The following is a 17,533-nucleotide window of genomic DNA, read 5'->3' on the forward strand; positions in this document are numbered from 1 at the left end:
TACAGTGCAACAGCTGCAATTCTTGTGGAATGGTATTGCAAAACTCTGGAGTGGCCATGGAAAAGGCATGCTCACGTGTGTCAGCCAACCTCACCCGCTGCATTGACGAGATGTCAAGCAGGCCTCCCTGCGCAGACCTCAGAGCACAAGATGGCTTATAAAGGTGCAAGAGGGCATTTACTCAAGGGAAAGAATCCAATGCCATTAACATAAGAACTGGTATCAAGACTATAGTAGCTGGCTTGTTACGGCGGTTACTACCCCAACCAAATGTGCCTGATACTTCACTTTCAAGGCATATCCAGCATGGCTCTCTGCTTCTACAGCAGGGGAGAAGAAAAAAAAAAAAACCAACAAGAGCTGTACAACATAGTCTAGGTAAACAAATAAGCATGGGTGTAGCTTGCTTATCGCAGCGGTTACTGCCCCTACTACCCCTAACTAATCAAGCTAGATATTTCACTTGCATGCAGCTCCATCACTGCTCTCTACATTAATGGTGGGGGTGGAAGGGGAATAGAACAAGGAGCTAAGAGTAACAGATAAGAATGAGAGAAAAAATGTGTGAGGCTTGCTGGGCAGACTGGATGGGCCATTCGGTCTTCTTCTGCCGTCATTTCTATGTTTCTATGTTTCTATATATATACTGAATTATGGACGCAATCAGTAGCCAATACAAATCCTTGATCACAGTAGTGATGTGAATCTCTTATTAAAAGACCAGAGATCAATCTTGCCGTTGCATTTTGCAGTATCTGAAGAGATTGCAGTGCTGATTTACCTGCTCCCCCTTTGTCACTTATTATCTAAGCTGAATCTAACCCATTACCTATACGCGGATGATGTCCAAATACTCATTCCAATTACCAAATCTCTGCAAGAAACTCTTCATTTTTGGAATTCATGTTTTACTTCCATTTCCAATCTCCTTGCGGACCTTTGTTTAATTCTCAATACTAATAAAACTGAATTCCTCCTCATTACCCAAGATGGCAACTACCAACTCTCTAACTCTCACCCAATTCCACCACCTTCATTTTCTCCCATGGTCAGAAACTTAAGAGTCATCATGGACAACCAACTCAATTTCAAAAGCTTCATCAGCAACACAGTGAAGGATTGCTTCTTCAAACTTCAAGTTTTAAAACGACTCAGACCCCTACTTCACCCCCGTGATTTCAGATCAGTTCTGCAAGCGATCATATTTTCTAAGATTGACTATTACAATGCCCTTTTAACTGGTCTCCCAGCGATTTCCCTTAGACCTCTACAAATGCTGCAGAATGCCACAGCTAGGATTCTAACAAAATTAAAAAAAGAGAGACCACATCACTCCAATTCTAAAGAATCTCCACTGGCACCAGATTAAATATAGAATTCTCTATAAAACTTGTTCTATCATACACAAATCTATCTACAAATCCTCTGGACCTCAGGATCCCTTTACAACTATATTCTTCTTCCCGCCCGTTAAGAGCTGCCCAAAAAGGCTCTCTAAAAACGCCTCCAATTAAATCATTTTCAAATAAGAGAGCCTTCTCTACAGTCGGCCCGAATCATTGGAACTCTCTCCCTTCAGAACTTAGACTGGAACAATGTCCAATTATTTTCAAAAAAAAGACTCAAGACTTGGATCTTCTCCCTAGCCTACGCCTAATTCGATCTTAATCCTTCCTACCCACTGGATGCAAATTATCATGTTTTTCACTGCCAAACAACCACAGATATAAATCTCATATTGCTCTGTTCTCATATAATCGCCTGTTACATGTTTGACTGCCAACCTTTACTGTTTCTGTTATTTAAAGGTTCTATGTCATTATGAGTTTAAATGTATAATATCCAAGTTCTTTATTTCCTGTTCTCTGTAAGACTCAAGTCAGTCATTTCAATAGTTGTATGTAAACCGAAGTGCTTAGTGATTTTGTCTCTAGAACCTCGGTATATAAAAAATGTTAAATAAATAAATAAATTTAGGGATCCCAAAGTACAGACAGTTAAAATAATCCTTTAGCAGCAAGATTAATGCCAGAGTGAAAGAGCAGGTTTCAGGTTGTGCACTAATGGCCCTTCTCCACAGGCATATTTTATTAACTGAAGCTGAAATAGGGAAGGCTTGTGCTTCTACTCCCTTCCTCCCTCTCTGATGAGGAGTCCCCCATTTTTGGGAATTTGATGCCAACTACCCCCTTAGATTAGAGGCAACAAGTCATTGCCTGAAAAGCCTGCAGTTGTTAGAGGTACTAGAGGTATTGTGGTTAGCAATTGTCAATTTAGAGAAAACCATAATATTTAGAATAGATCCAACATAAGCTCTTTAGGGAATTTGTCTGCTCAAGTGAATGAGCATTCACAATTCATCAAGGAACTTGGTAAGAAGCTAATTGAGTTTAATGTATCTTTCCTGAAAGATAACCAATTGTTGCATCAGAAATTGGGAAATATGGGTGCTCGTTCTAGAAGGCTAAATTTGAGAACTCTGAATTTTCCTTGATGTTCCTTGATTAGCTCTTTTGAAATGCTGAGTGGCTTCTATTTTGATTTCTTGAAATTCCTAAAGAATCCATTCCTGCAGTTTTCAAAGTATTTTGTTTGCTGGACAGGGATAAAAATAATTTCCTCTGAAGAAAATGTTGGTAAGGTGGAATCGACATCTAAATGAACTTACGGCATTTTTGGAGCAGTCACAATCAGATGTTGTGGATATGGCTACTTTGTTAGTCATTTTTATGCATAAGTCTGATAAACAGTTGACGCTGAGACTGTCTTCATCTTAAGGGTACTAATTTCCTAGGGCAAAATAATGTTATGCATGTCATGTTAATAAAAGCAGGAAAATTAAACATGAATTGGAAGCCCAGGTTCGTCTCCTAGAGCTGCAACATTTATTTATTTAGATTTAGATTCCGCTTTTCACACTTTTTTCAGCACTTCAAAGTGGATTACATTCAGGTGCTGTAGGTATTTCCCTATCCCCAGAGGGCTCACAGTCTAAGTTTGTACCTGAAGCAATAGAGGGTAAAGTGACTTGCCCAAGATCACAAGGAGCAACAGCAGGACTCCATCCCTGGTCTCCTGGTTCGTAGCCCACTGCTCCTACCACTAGGCTATTTATTTTATTTAAAATCTTTTCTATACCGTCGTTAAGTTATATACCATCACAATGGTTTACAATAAAGCACATATAGTAATTAAAAATGGGTAATACCTTATAAAAGTGCCAACAGGATTCCGGTTACAGCGTATTCCAATATAAAGACTATATGATGAATGACATATGTCTTGTCCTTTTAATATATGTATATAATCTCTCTTGTAATGTATATTTTATCTAAGGCTATCAGTGAGTCTTAAAAAAAATATATAAGCACATAGGAAACTAAGTGCTGATGTTATGATGCCTGCTTTATTTACTTTTCTATTTCTCTGTTCTCTTTGCAAAACACCTGTTTAAAAAGCCAGGTTTTTAAACTTCCTTTAAATAGTTTGAAATTTCTCTGTAATCTTATCTCAAGTTCCGGATCTATTATTACGCCTAGGTTCCTTACCTTCTCGGCTAATTCCACTTTTTGATTATTTTTAAGCATTATTGGTGTTTGAATTAGATCAATATTTTTTCATTCCACTCCACTCCATAAATCAGATGGCTCTTCCACTACTCTTAAGAAGCACATGATGGATTGAAAGGACTGCAAACCTTTCACATTGAAAGATCTATGTGGTTTACCAAGCAGAAATACTATGAACAGGGCGGGAAAGGCAGGCCCTACTGGCTAAGGCAGTTAAAGAAAAGATGACTAGTTTAGTGATATACAGAATTAGGGAGAGTCAGGGCCAAGTTAAATATCTACCCTTGGATACTAATTTCCTTTTTTCCTCATATTTCTCCCAGCTACATAAGGCTTCACCCACTTCAAGTGATGAGAACATAGAAATCTCTTATTTTTAAATAGTCCTTGGGTTTGTCAAGCTTTATTTGGAGGTGTCTGAGGAACTTACTTACTCAATTACAGTTGATGAGGTAACAAAAGCAATAAAGGTACTGGTCTGAGAAAGGTTCAGGACCTGCTAGGTTTCCCTTGGATTTTTATAAGGCATTTACAGAATTGTTGGCCCCTTCACTTTGTATGCGTTTTAACTTTCTCACAGAAGCTCGATAGTCTTCAGTTATAAAAAACCTAGAGATTCCTTGGAGTGTTCTTCATATATTATTTATTTATTAACATTTTTCATATACCACTTATAAAGTCAGCTATGTTAAGCGGTTTACAATACAGGCCTATAATCACTGATTAATAAAGACAAAGATCCTAGTGAAATTCTGCAACTTCGAAGAACTGGTCTCAGATCTGATTGATCATGATTAGACAGGGTTTTTTGAAGGCCGCTCCTCTGTTAATACGCCTCTCTGGTTTTTCAAATAATTCACTTTGTTAAGCGCCAGAGGATTTCTAGGACTACTGTATTCAAGGAAGCGGACAAGGGATTTGACTATATTTCTTGGTCCTTTCTTTTTACAATTCTTCGTCATTATGGCTTCTCAGATGCATTTATATCTTGGATTAAAGCCTTATACACAAACAGAACCATTAAGAGCATTATCTAATTGGGTGCAATCTGCTTATTTTCCCATCTGCAGGGTACTCGTCAGATGTGTTCCCTCTCCCCTTTGCTGTTCAATTTCACGATTGATCTTTAGCTGTGGGAAATTATTTTAAGCAGTTATTTAGTTTACGTGAAGAACTTTGTACCACAATAGCAAGTAGTGGGGCAGAGAATCATTAATATTACTAGTGAAATTATTTGATATAAGGACTATAAGTTCTGAGAATAAATATGCCATTTTTCTTAGCCTGCTTGTAATAAGAAACAAATCAAGAAATCAGATATATTAAAGAGCAGTTACTCAGGAGGCTAACTGTGCAGATATGTGGGAAAACAGGACAGTAGCCATTTGGCCACACCTAAGTGTTTGCTGATGTGATATGGGGCAGACAGTTAGGGCCTCAAGAACACATGGGAGTAGCCCAAAGAAAGATTGAAACTAGGACAAAGATCAGCAAAATCAACCTAAAGAGACCAACTTCAAGCTAACTGTTCGAAATCAGAGAAAGAACAGATCAGAGGAAAAGCTTTTGAACATTACAATGATTAATGAATTTCCTGATGAACTAGTCCTGGTTTTCTAGAGTTGTGTTTATGTCTTTCCAAAGATATATCAGACTCACATTGGAAACTATGAGGGAAAGTATCTTTGTATATATTCTTTAATGCAAACTCTAATCTTGTATGCTTTTATTGCTTATTCCCAAACAAATAAGTAAAACTTTTATACTTATAAATAACTGTGTTTTGTATTCGATGACAAAATAATCACCAATTGTTCTACCCACTACATTAGCTCAACCAGTTCCCAACTGTGGATTGGGAAGTGATTAAAAGATTGAAAACAGAAAGTAGGGCTAAATGGTCTATTTTCTCAGTGGAGAAAGGTGGTTATGGACTACCCCATAGATCTGATCATGGGACCATGACCACTGCTTTTAACATTTATAAATGACCTAGAAATGGGAACAATGAGTGACATGCTCAAAATTTGTAGATGATACAAAATTATTCAAAATTATTAAATCACAAGAGGATTGTGAGAAATTGCATAAGGACCTTGCAAGACTGTGAATGCAAATTACAGATAACATTTAATGTGGATAAGTGCAAAGTGATGTATTAAGGAAGAGCAACCTAAATTATAGCTACACAATGCAAGATTCCACATTAAGAGTCACCAGTCAGGAAAAGGATCTAGGCATTTTTTAAATCCTCTGCTCTGCTAAGAAAACAAATAGAATGCTAGGAATTATTAGGAAAGGAATAGAGAATAAAACAAAGAATCCTCTATATCGCTCCAATGTGCAACATCATCTTGAGTATTGTGTGCAGTGCTAAAATAACGAGCAGAATGGAACCAGTAAACGTAAATTGGCTGTTTACTCTTTCAAAATATACAAAAACTAGGTGATGTGCAATGAAGTTACTAAGTACATTTAAAACAAACATGAAAAAACATTTTGATTATGCTACGCTTGTTCTTCCATTGTTGTGAGACTTTCCTTACAGGAAACTCAATCTAGGGCCTTTTCACTGATTGGGCTAAAATGGGGAATGCATTGCCTAATCCAGGGGTAGGCAACTCTGGTCCTGGAGTGCCACAAACAGGTCTGGTTTTCAGGACATTCACAATGAATATGCATGAGATATAGTTGCATACAACAGAGACAAGTGCATGCAAACTATACTTCATGCTATTCTTTGTGGATACCAGACCTGTTTGGATATAGCAGCACCGGAGTTGCCTAGGCAGCAAGAGCGAATTGGTTACTAACACTTTAGAAAGAACGTGAAAACATTTTTTAAAACAAGCCGCATGTCAAATTTTAAAGATATTTTAATATTTGTTTTTGTATATCGAACTATTGGTATTGTTTATATACTATCAAAAGCACAAGGGTGCTTACTGGAAAACTCTTATTACTATTTTTATTTTCTATCTTTTGCGCACTTTGCTACAGCTCATTAGTTCAAAAGAACCGAGCACCAGTTCACCCTAGTACCCACGGCTCCCAATCCTGATGATGCCACAGCATCTTGTTATGCCCATTCTAACATGCGTTGAGTGTGGGGTCATGTGCAAAAAGGCATTAATAAACTAATATCATATCACATCTTCTACGCGTCGTCTGCTCCACCAACGCCTCAGACCTTCCATCCTGGCGCGGCCTGTCAGCTTTCCCTGCTGAACATTCACACCGTGGCATAGTTTATAGACATAAAAAATAACACCATCTGCAACAAAGATTGTCAAATGTTTCTTACCAGTCTTAAGTGAACTTATTTGAGCCTAATATTATTTCTACAATCTGAAAAGGCTACGCTATACCGCACCCAGGATAGAAACAGCTATAGCCATCAGGAAGCACGCGCAGCACTAGCCACTGCGGGACCCGGAAGCAGCCGCAGCCACCGCCACCAGGGCGCATGCGCAGCATTGTTAGTCACCGCGAGACCGGAAGAGGCCGTTGGATTCCAGCGGACTCTCACTGGCGGGCAGGCTGTGACGTCTTCTTGTCGGTGCGCATGCACGGAGCACCGCCCTCCCTCTCTCCTCCTCTTACCCCCACCGCCGACGGTGTCGGCCGGAGCTGAATGTGGAAGGAAGGAGAGAAAGAGTCGTGGTTTCACTGTCGGCGACAGCGCGATGAAATACCTGATGCAGGAAAAAAAGCCGCCTATAAATTTATAAAGCAGCCCAGCTTGACGGGAAAGCCGCCTACTAGGCAAGACAGCCCCGAGGTGATTTTAGGCCTACCTAACTTCGCCTTAAAACGAGAGCAGGTAGTCAGGGACCTGAATCAAAATGCCATTAATATTTTGGTTGGATTGAGAGGATTTATTTTGCTGGAATATCTTGATGTCTTTGCTAGAAACTACTTCCCCCCCTCCCCCCCCCCCAGCTAGTGTATGATAGTTCTTTTAATGCAATTATTTTTCTGATGTTGACAAGTTGTCTCAATTGTATACATTGACTGTGTATCATCTGATTGCACAGGGCATTCTGCCGTGCATGGTACCATCCAAAATTTCTATACCATGAATACTGATGCATGCTAATTTTGTTGTAGGTAAGAATTGGCCCCTGATTTGATAAATAAAGAATTTAACTGTGATTAAGAAAATCACTTGTGGTAAGTTGATTTTGTTTTTTTCTTGTACCTGTAACTGAATGTCCCGTTCCGTGCAATTCAGTTGTCCTGTAGTCTCTTTCCAGTGAGTTACCCTAAAGTGAAACCTCTGGTAGCTTTAGCTGGAAATTGCTGAGCAACAGAGTTATTTTTGTTTTTAGACCTGTGGCCTCACTAGCTTGTCCTCTTTCAGTCTAATTATAAATGCTGAAAAGAGTGAGTCACTCTTACATCATAGCAAAGTGAGACTCCAGTGTGTGATTTTCATTTCATGCATTCATGTTTATAATACAAATCAACTGGATTTTCTCAAAGATGTAAATAAAGCTATAAAGGTGGATTTTCATAAAGCATTTCACAAAGTCGTCTATGACAGTGAAATAAAAAGTCATGGGATAGGAGGTAGATTGGTAACTGGTTAAAATAGGAAACAGAGGGTAGGAATAAATGGTCAGCTTTCCAAATGGAGAAGGGACATTAGGAAAATTGCCTCTTTGACCTGTGCTATTTAATGTATTCATAAATGATATGGAAAATGGAATAATGAGAGAGGTGATTAAATTTGCAGATGAGACAAAATTATTCAAAGTGATTAAAAACAGAAGCGAATTGCAGGGAACTGCAGAAGGACCTTATTTATTTTATTTTATTTATTTAGCATTTTTTATATACCGAAGTTCTAGTAACAATGTTACTAATCACTTCGGTTTACATATAACATTGGAATGACTTAACAAGTGAGTCTTACATAGAACAGGAAAATGAACTTGGAGAAAAAAACAATTGAAATTAATAAGTTAATAAATAACATTAAAACAACAATAAATAACAGCAATCCTATAGAATCCTTGAGAGACTAGGAGACTGGGCACATGACTAGCAGATGAAATTTAATTTGGAAAAGTGCGAACTGATGCACATGAGAAAAAATAATCCCAACTACAGATACACAATGCTGGGTTCCATATTTGGAGCCATTACTCAAGAAAATGACTTTTGAATCCTTATGAACAATTTATTAAAATCCAGTGTGGCAGTCAAAAAAGCAAATAGAACTTGAGGAATGGAAAATATATTGCCGCTATCGAACTTTAGTGTGACTGCACCTTGAGTATTGCGTGCGGTTCTGCTCACCTTTGTCTCAAAAAAGATATAGCAGCACTAAAAAAGGTACAGAGGAGAGCGACAAAAATGATAAAGTGGATGGAATAACTCCTCTGGGATGAGACACTATGCAGGTTAGGGCGCTTAAGCTTGAAAAAGAGACAACAAAGAGAACATAATAGGAGTTTATAAAATCATGAGTTGGGTGGAATGGGTAAATAAAAGATGGCTATAAATGCTTTCTGTGCTGAAAGCATTTTAATGCACATAAATTATATTTTATGCACACAAAACCACAAATTATTTGTGCTTGTTTTTTTAATTTGCGCATTGTAGAGAATCTCCTGAGTTAAAAATGTATGCTCAGCCTTTTGTGTAAGCTGAGCACACATTTTAACTTGGATTTGTATGCACATTATTCAGGTCAGCGCACTTTTTAATTCCTGATACATTAGCATACCATTAGCTTGCTGTGTGCTTCTCTTATTACATCAGGCCCAAAATGAGAAGAAAGTGAGAAGAAAGCATAAGAGCTTACTACATAAGAGCAGACTGCTGGGCCAGACCAAGGACCATCAAGCCCAGCATTCTGTCTCCAATAGTGGCAAATCCAGATCCCAAGTACTAGGTAGACCTCAAAGTAGATTTATTTCTTGTTACTCACTCCCAAGGATAGGAATTGATTTCTGTAGTCTACCAGGCTAGTAATTTATTTATTTATTTTATTTATTTATTTCACATTTTTCTATACCGAGCTTCATGGTTGAATACCATATCAGATCGGTTTACATCGAACGAGGGATAGAAACTTGTAACAAAAAACGGAACAATAAGTTATAATCAGAAAGAGAGCAAGAAAGTTACATTGAACAAGGACTATAAACTTGGAGGCTTTACAGCTTGGAAGTAAATAGAGTAAAAAAGGCCCGAGTAGGGCCATAACTTAAAATCAAAAGTCATAAGATAGTTTAATTGCGGAGGTATTGGATAAGAGGCATCTCACAAAGAAGGCATGGTTCCATGGCTCGTGAGTAGGATGGTAGATTATTGTGTGTCTGAAGGATCCAAGAAGGCTAGTCGGAACAGCCAAGTCTTAAGTTTTTTTTTTAAAAGTTAGTAGGCATGATTCCAACCTGAGTTCTGCAGGAAGGCTATTCCAAATGTTTGGACCTGCTAGAGAAAAGGCTCGGACCCTGGTCGAAACTAGGCGAATGGTTTTGGTTGGAGGGGGTTGTAACTCTCCTTTGTGGATTTCTCTAATCGGTCTGTTGGATGTATGGAGTTTGAGGGGAAATTCAAGGTCAAGATGAAAATAGTTATGGATGGACTTGTGTATCAGGGTGAGAGATTTGTGAAGGACTCTGTAGTAGACTGGTAACCAGTGAAGGTTTCGGAGAATTGGTGTAATATGATCTCTTCGGTTGGTACTGGTTAAAATTCTGGCAGCAGCATTCTGTATCATTTGAAGAGGTTTGGTGGTTGAGCTGGGTAGGCCAGTGAGAAGAGCGCTGCAATAATCTATTTTTGAAAATATTAGGGATTGCAGAACAGTTCTAAAGTCGTGGAGATATAGGAGAGGTTTGAGTCTTCTCAACACCTGTAGTCTGTGGAAACAATCTTTGGTAGTCGAATTGATCATAGTCTTTAGATTAAGGCGGTTGTCTAGAATTACTCCCAGATCTCTTACTTGAGTATGGGTGAGTTGGAGACTGTGATGGGTTTGTGGAGGATGGATGTCTGGGTTGGAAGAGATAAATAGTAATTCAGTCTTAGCGTAATGTTTCTCGGACTTTTCCACCAGGAACTTGCCCAAATCTCTCTAAACTCCATTATGCTAGTCACCCTAACCACATCCTCTGGCAACAGATTCCACAGCTTATTTATACGCTGAGTGAAGACATACTTTTTCTGATTTGTTTTAAATCTGTTAGTTAATTTCATAGTGTGTCCCTCTGTGTTTCTATTTGAAAGTATAATTTGGCTAGATAAATCATTCTTTGTGTGCTGATCATATTTTCTGCACATATATCCTGAGAACAGGTCCCAGTACCATTACTTCTGCTTCTGCCCATAGATTAACACTAATGTCGGAAACTTTATTCCACCTCTAACCAGCAGTAAAATTTCCTGCACTAAGAAAAACACGAGTTAAGACAACATATCTTCCTTCATTGGTGGGTATAGCTAATGCCTTCATTAGCAAAGGATTTCCATGCGAGGGCGCTAAACAAAATGCAGTTTTATGTGCATAAGTTTTGTGCGCAAACCTCCTTAATGCATTATGAATAAAGTTTGTGCACATCTGCAAGTAAAACTGCGCTCTGTTGAGCACACCTTACTATATCAGGCTCTTTGTACGCTTGCCGATAATGGTTCTATTGAAGATGAAGTATTGAGTAATACTGACAGGGTAATAGGATTTGCTCAGTTGTGTACTGAATTTTACCCTCAATTTAATACAGACTCATGAGTTAAATTGTATTCCTGAACATACTCAGAACAGTCCAGACAAGTGGGTGGTGGGTTTTTTTTTTTTAATTCTTTATGTATGATTTTCAAATCAAATATAATATATTTAATACAGAAATATTGGCATATTGAAAAAAAAAACCCAAACAAAAAATGTTTTTGTGCAATATTATAACAAAGAAATAGTATTCATATTGCCACTTTAGACCACAATATAGTGGGGGGAAGAACCCTTTAGGAAAAAAACCACAGGGAATGGCTAACAAACAATATACAATATTTTCAGTAAAAAGGAAGGCAGCTGCATAGCATGAATAATCACCCCTTTTACACATTATCCACTCTATAATAGGTGGGGATCTGAATTCTCCAACGAGCTTCCACAAAGGACTGTAACTGGATAATGAAAACAAATTTAGCAGACTCCAAAGATATCACACATTTACAGGAATAATGAATAATACAAGTTGCTCCCAAAGAGAGCACTGACTCTTTTTCATTGCTAGGAACCTTTTCCTCTGTTCCTGTGTTGCCTTGGTTATATCTGGAAATAACCAAATCTTTTGGCCTCTAAACAGTTTCGAAAGTATAAATGCAGAATATTATTAAGATCTTGCATAAAAACAAATGACACCAGCAATGTAGCTCGATCTGACACATTTTCTTCTCCAGAATATTTAAGGAAATCCAGTCAGATTAAAGGGAATATCAATAGCATTATTATCCAATGATCTTCTATTAGTTGGAAGAAAATAGATCTTTTCCATAGGAGGGAGAGCATTCTCTGGTAGTTTCAAAACTTTTTAAATTCATGGAAAACAGATCAAGAGGTGTAATCAAAGCATTCGAGGAAAGTTAAGTATCCTCAAATTTGCTGATTTGAGAGAATTTTCAGTATTCTCAGTTCTGCGAGAGATAGATGACAAATCTTTTGATAACATTTACTTGTACATTTTGAATTTCCACTATATTGATTTTCACCTCGGTCACTTTCTGTTCCATAGAATCCAAACGCGTTTCAAAGGACTGAGCGTTTTTATATAAATCTGTCGTTAAAGAGACCAAATCAGTAAGAGACTTATTTACTGACATTAGGACACTCCAGAGATTATCCAGAGTTATAATTTCAGTCTTAACACATTCAGAGATATTCGGTAAAATTATAGAAGAAATCCCTGAAGGAGTATTAACTTGTGCCAAACCTGCTTTCTGCAAATCCGTTGTCAGAGAAGGCAATGAAACCTCACTATCCTCAGTAAGTCATGCCCTTCAAGGCCCTTCTTCAACTTCCAAACACCGGGTATGCACCGGCAAAATGGTGGAAGCTGGGCCTGGTGAAAAAACAGAGCCTTCCTGCTCCCCCGGTGGTTCTGACAAAGCCTCCACCGAGGTGGCATGACCAGCAGGAGGGCACGGAGTGGAACGGTGATTGGGGGGGCTAAGAGAAACATCTGCCGCCGACGGGCTGGCATCCCCAGATCCAGCCAAGCCGGCTTCAATCACCGAACTCCAGGTGAATCGCGCTTCAGTTAGCGATGTTTGGCGAAGGGGAACTGGCGAACTTGTCACCTTCACTTGTCGTACAGCTCCTTTCCGTTTCCCCATTAGAAAGAAAAGGTTTACCTTAATAAAGACCAATAACGATTTGCACAACAGGTCTTTATTGCGGCCTGCACAGAAATTGCATTACATTGGAAACAGAATACTATACCTTGCTTAGCTCAAGTCCAAGCCCGATTGCATAATTATTACCAACTGGGCAGGCTCACAGCTGTGCACCATAATTGTTTAGAGGCCTTTTACAAATCATGGGATCCTTACCAACGGTGGTTAGCCACTTACCAGTAATTGTGTAACTCCCTATAATGCATGATGTACAGGGGTTGCCTCTAGCCAGTGGAGTTCTCTGTGCTCATTGTCCACCGCCTCCTGGCCACTTCTGGCAGGGACCATTTACTTCCAATTTATGCTTTCTATCTCTAGGTATGGCACCCTAACCTTTAGAATCTTTCCTACCTGGTCTGAGCAGGACTATTTACATTTACATTAATGGTGCTCATTATCATCTTATTCAACCCTTGTTAGTCTTGATAGTCTCATTGTCTGTATATAACCTTTCTCTTGCATTTCAGTCATTCTGTTCCACTTGTCTACTCCTTTGTCTCCTAATATTTTACACCAGTTGTATTGGGGGGGGGGGGGGGGGTGTTTATGGCGTTGGTTACCTATATTTGAAAATTGGAATAGAGGTGGTTTGTTTTTTGCATATTTATGTCATGTCTTGAATCTTGTGTGTATACCGTTCTTTGTATAATCATTACGTTTTTGTCTTTGTTCTAATAAAAACCTTTACACACAAAAAAAAGAAGAAAAAAGAAAGAAAAGGTTTATTCAGTGGAAATAATTGAAGTTTACCAGGGATTTTTGGGAGCTGTGCTGAGACGCGTCTGCTATGCAGCGACCATCTTGGTTCCGACCCCACAAGTGGGTTTTATACATCCCTACCCATTCCGGGAAACCTGGTAACTCCACCGTCTGGTTCACACGAAAAGCAGAATCTACCTTAGGCAGGAACGAAGGCACCGTTCGTAAAGACACCTGATCGGGTGAGATCTGGAGAAACGGATCGTGGCAAAAAAAGAGCCTGCAACTCCGAAATCCTCATAGCTGAACAAATGATTACCAAAAAGACAGTCTTCAAGGTAATGACTTTTAAAAATGCTCAACCCAGAGGTTCAAAAGTATTCTTACAGAGGGCCCACAACACCAAATTGAGACTCCATTCCGGACCCACGTTGTGACGAGGTGGACGGAGATGCTTAACTCCCCTCAAAACGCACCACATCCAGATGGGAAGCCAAAGTCTTGCCCTGTACCTTCCCCCTGAGACAACCTAAGGCTGAAACCTGGACCCTAAGCGAACCTGTTGCGTTTTATGTGTCTTGAACTAATAGTGGGCCCTTGGGTTGTGGCGAGTGAAGACTCCCCACAGGGAGGAGCTCTGTGGGCCCTTACCACAACAGGCAAGGTCTCAGCAGTGATGGACAACAGAGGAAACAACTTTATTATACAGCCAATGGTGATCCGAGGAGCGGATCAATAGAGACAGTCCCGAGAGAGTGACCTGCAGCTGGTCGGTCTGAGTAGTAATCCTCAGCGTGGAGTAGTCTGGTGAATACGTGGAGTAGGCGGAGCTTGTGCTGGCAACTCCGGTAGTAGTCCGCAGCGTGGAGTAGGCCAGAAGCCGATGGGAAGTTGCACAAGACTGGAAGGATCCGGTAGTGGCCCACAAGTGGGGTAACCCGAGGATCCGTGCCACAAAGGTAGAAGAGCAGGTTCTGTTTTCATGCCGGTACTAGGAAGTAGATGGAGGATCAGGCACCGAGGAGGTCCGAAAAAGAACAACAAGGATTGTCCGAGGATGATGCAGGAACTCACTGGAACAGAGAAACAGAAAGTAATGGCTCTCCAAGGAGTGGATAGCCCTGAGTGCGGCAAGGCCCCCGAGGAGAGGGTACCTAGGTCACCCAGTAGGATAGCGAGACGGAGTCCCAGTGTGGTGGAAATAGCAGGACAGGAATCCTTGCTAACTCGTCTTGCAAGAAGTCAGCTGAGTTAAAGTATGGTAAGCAGATGACGTCATGCGGTGGGGACGCCCCCGAGGTTCCCGCCATGAAGCGTTTAAGAAGGGAGCAGGTGCGCGCGTGCCTTAGGTAAACCCAGATGTAAGATGGCTGCCGGGAGCGTCCACGCTGTCCCGGACACACCATGAGGGTTGGCATGTGGAAGCGGATGCCGTCCTTCTCCCCAGTCTCGGAGCTACATAGAGAAAGGAGGTGAGCAGCAAAGGTCGCAGCCGCCTGCGACTGGGTGCAACAGAACTATGAGCCAATCCTTTGGACAGGCCCTGCTGCAAAAAGGACAAAATGTGCGGCTCGGAAACCATCAGAGGATCCAGCCCCTGTTGTCCACACCAGGTCTCAAACACTTTCCATACACTGGAATAGGCTAGGGAGATAGCCGGATGCCTAGCCTGAAGAAGGGTAGCAATCGCCAGTTCTGAATACCCCTTCAAGCTCAATTGCTGCCTCTCAAAAGCCAGGCTGCGAGACAGAAGCAATCTGCCTGATCTGAAAATATGGGACTTTGAAGTAGCAGACCCTGCAAGTGGGCTAGATGTAGAGGCCCGTCCACACCAGATGAACCAGATCTGTGAACCATGGACGTCTTGGCCACAATTAGCACCATAGAACCTGGATGAGCCTCTATTCTCCCGAGTACCCTCGCTATGAGGGGCCACGGAGGAAAGACATACAGAAGGATTTCGGACAGCCATAGACACACGAGAGCATCGAGGCCTACCGCCCCTGACTCCTTCCGGAAGCTGAAGAACCTCTCCGTCTTGGTGTTGAGACTCGTTGCCATGAGGTCCAGCTGAGGAGTCCCCCCAATGGGCGCAGAGGAGAGCCCAGGCTTCTATGGATAGTTCCCACTCCCCTGGAGCCAACTGCTGACGGTTGAGATAGTCCACTTGGATGTTGTCCACTCCTGCGACGTGAGAAGCAGCGATCCCCTGGAGATGGAGCTCTGTCCACACGAACAATAGCTGAGTCTCCCAAGCCACGGCTGGACTCTTGGTTCCCCCTGGCGGTTGTTGTAGGCCACCATCGTTGCATTGTCCGAGGACACTCGCACCATGCGGTCATGGACTAAGGGGAGAAACACCGGAAGGGCCATGCGTACCACCCTTGCCTCCAACTGGTTGATGGACCACAACTGTTCCGATGCTGACCAGAGACCCTGCGCAGATTTGCCCAGGCACACTTAGAAACATAGAAATGACGGCAGAAGAAGACCAACCGGTCCATCCAGTCTGCCCAGCAAGCCTTACACTTATTTTTTCTCATACTTAACTGTTTCTCTTGGCTCTTAGTAACCTTATGTTCTAATTCCCTTTTCACCCCCACTATTAATGTAGAGAGCAGTGATGGAGCTGCTTCCAAGTGAAATATTAAGTTTGATTAGTTGGGTAAGCGGCAGCATAGCTCTCTGCCATGAAGCAGAGGGCAATGCTGGAAATGTGTGAAGTATCAGTTTTTCTTTTCCCCTGTCCTTGAAGCAGGGAGTCATGCCGGACATGCACCGAAAGTGAAGCATGCCTTGAAAGTCACATTAACTATCATCAAATATTGAAAAGCCTAATAATTGGTAATACCTATAGCCCATGAACCCATCCCTGTTTTTTTCTTTTTTTCTTTTTTTTTTTTTTTAATTGGGAGATGGATGCCCTTCATCCTTCTACTCTGTGAAGGTGGACACCTACCACTGGCCACTGGCATCCCGCTCCGTTAATGCCTCTATGGCTACTGCCGCTCCATGCAGTGTTTTACTACCTGCTCTTTATATGCGTCCTCTAGAACTGATGGATCCCATCCCTGTTTTTTTTTTATTATTATTTATTTAATTGGGAGATGACAGCCCTCCATCCTTCCGCTCCGTGAAGGTGGACACCTATCACTGGCCACTGGCATCCCGCTCCGTGAATGCCTCTGTGGCTACGGACGCTCTGTGCAGTATTTTACTACCTGCTCTTTAAATGGACACCTACCACTGGCCACTGGCATCCCGCTCTGTGAATGCCTCTGTGGCTACTGCCGCTCCGTGCAGTATTTTACTACCTGCTCTTTATATGCGTCCTCTAGACCACACTGCCCCAAAGACTGGCATCCGTAGTAACCACTACCCAATCCGGGACTTCGAGGGGCATCCCCTTCTCCAGATTGCTCCTTGTCATCCACCAGGCCAGACTGGATCTGGCCTCCACTGGAAGGGGCAGAGCCAGAAAATACTGCTCTGATAGGGGGCTTCAGTGGGACAACAATGCTCTCTGTAGGGGACGCTTGTGAGCAAACGCCCAAGGTACCAGTTCCAAAGTTGACGCCATCGATCCCAGGACCTGTAAATAAACCCAGACGTTGGGGACCAGCAGTCTATGCAAGCGAGCTTTCTGAGCCTGAATCTTGACCACCCTGTTGGAAGTGAGAAACACTCTGCCCTGCTGTGTGTCAAATCGGGCACCCAAGTACTCCAGGAACTGGCAAGGCACAAGGTGACTCTTTGGTAGATTGATGATCCAGCCCAATGATTCCAGGAGAGATCTCACCTGGAGTACTGACCGCGCACACTCCTCCTGTGACTTTGCTCTGATCAGCCAATCCAGA

At 41.4% G+C, this 17,533-nt stretch overlaps 1 protein-coding gene and 1 long non-coding RNA gene across 2 annotated transcripts in view; one reads left to right on the forward strand and one right to left on the reverse strand.

Annotated features, from left to right (window-relative positions):
• The window catches only part of LOC115096963, a 56,666-nt gene extending 49,654 nt beyond the window's left edge, over positions 1-7,012 (reverse strand). Inside the window, exon 1 of the long non-coding RNA XR_003858177.1 lies at positions 6,874-7,012. This is a non-coding gene — a long non-coding RNA (uncharacterized LOC115096963). The remainder of the gene's footprint in view (positions 1-6,873) is intronic.
• An 80-nt stretch (positions 7,013-7,092) lies between these two features.
• RABGEF1 (RAB guanine nucleotide exchange factor 1) overlaps positions 7,093-17,533 on the forward strand; it is a 116,112-nt gene continuing 105,671 nt past the window's right edge. The window contains 2 exon segments of the mRNA XM_029613534.1: positions 7,093-7,350; positions 7,680-7,742. The gene's annotated coding sequence lies outside the window, so the exon portion shown is untranslated.

Source organism: Rhinatrema bivittatum, chromosome 8 (assembly GCF_901001135.1).
Source record: "Rhinatrema bivittatum chromosome 8, aRhiBiv1.1, whole genome shotgun sequence".
In the NCBI taxonomy this organism is placed as follows: domain Eukaryota; kingdom Metazoa; phylum Chordata; class Amphibia; order Gymnophiona; family Rhinatrematidae; genus Rhinatrema; species Rhinatrema bivittatum.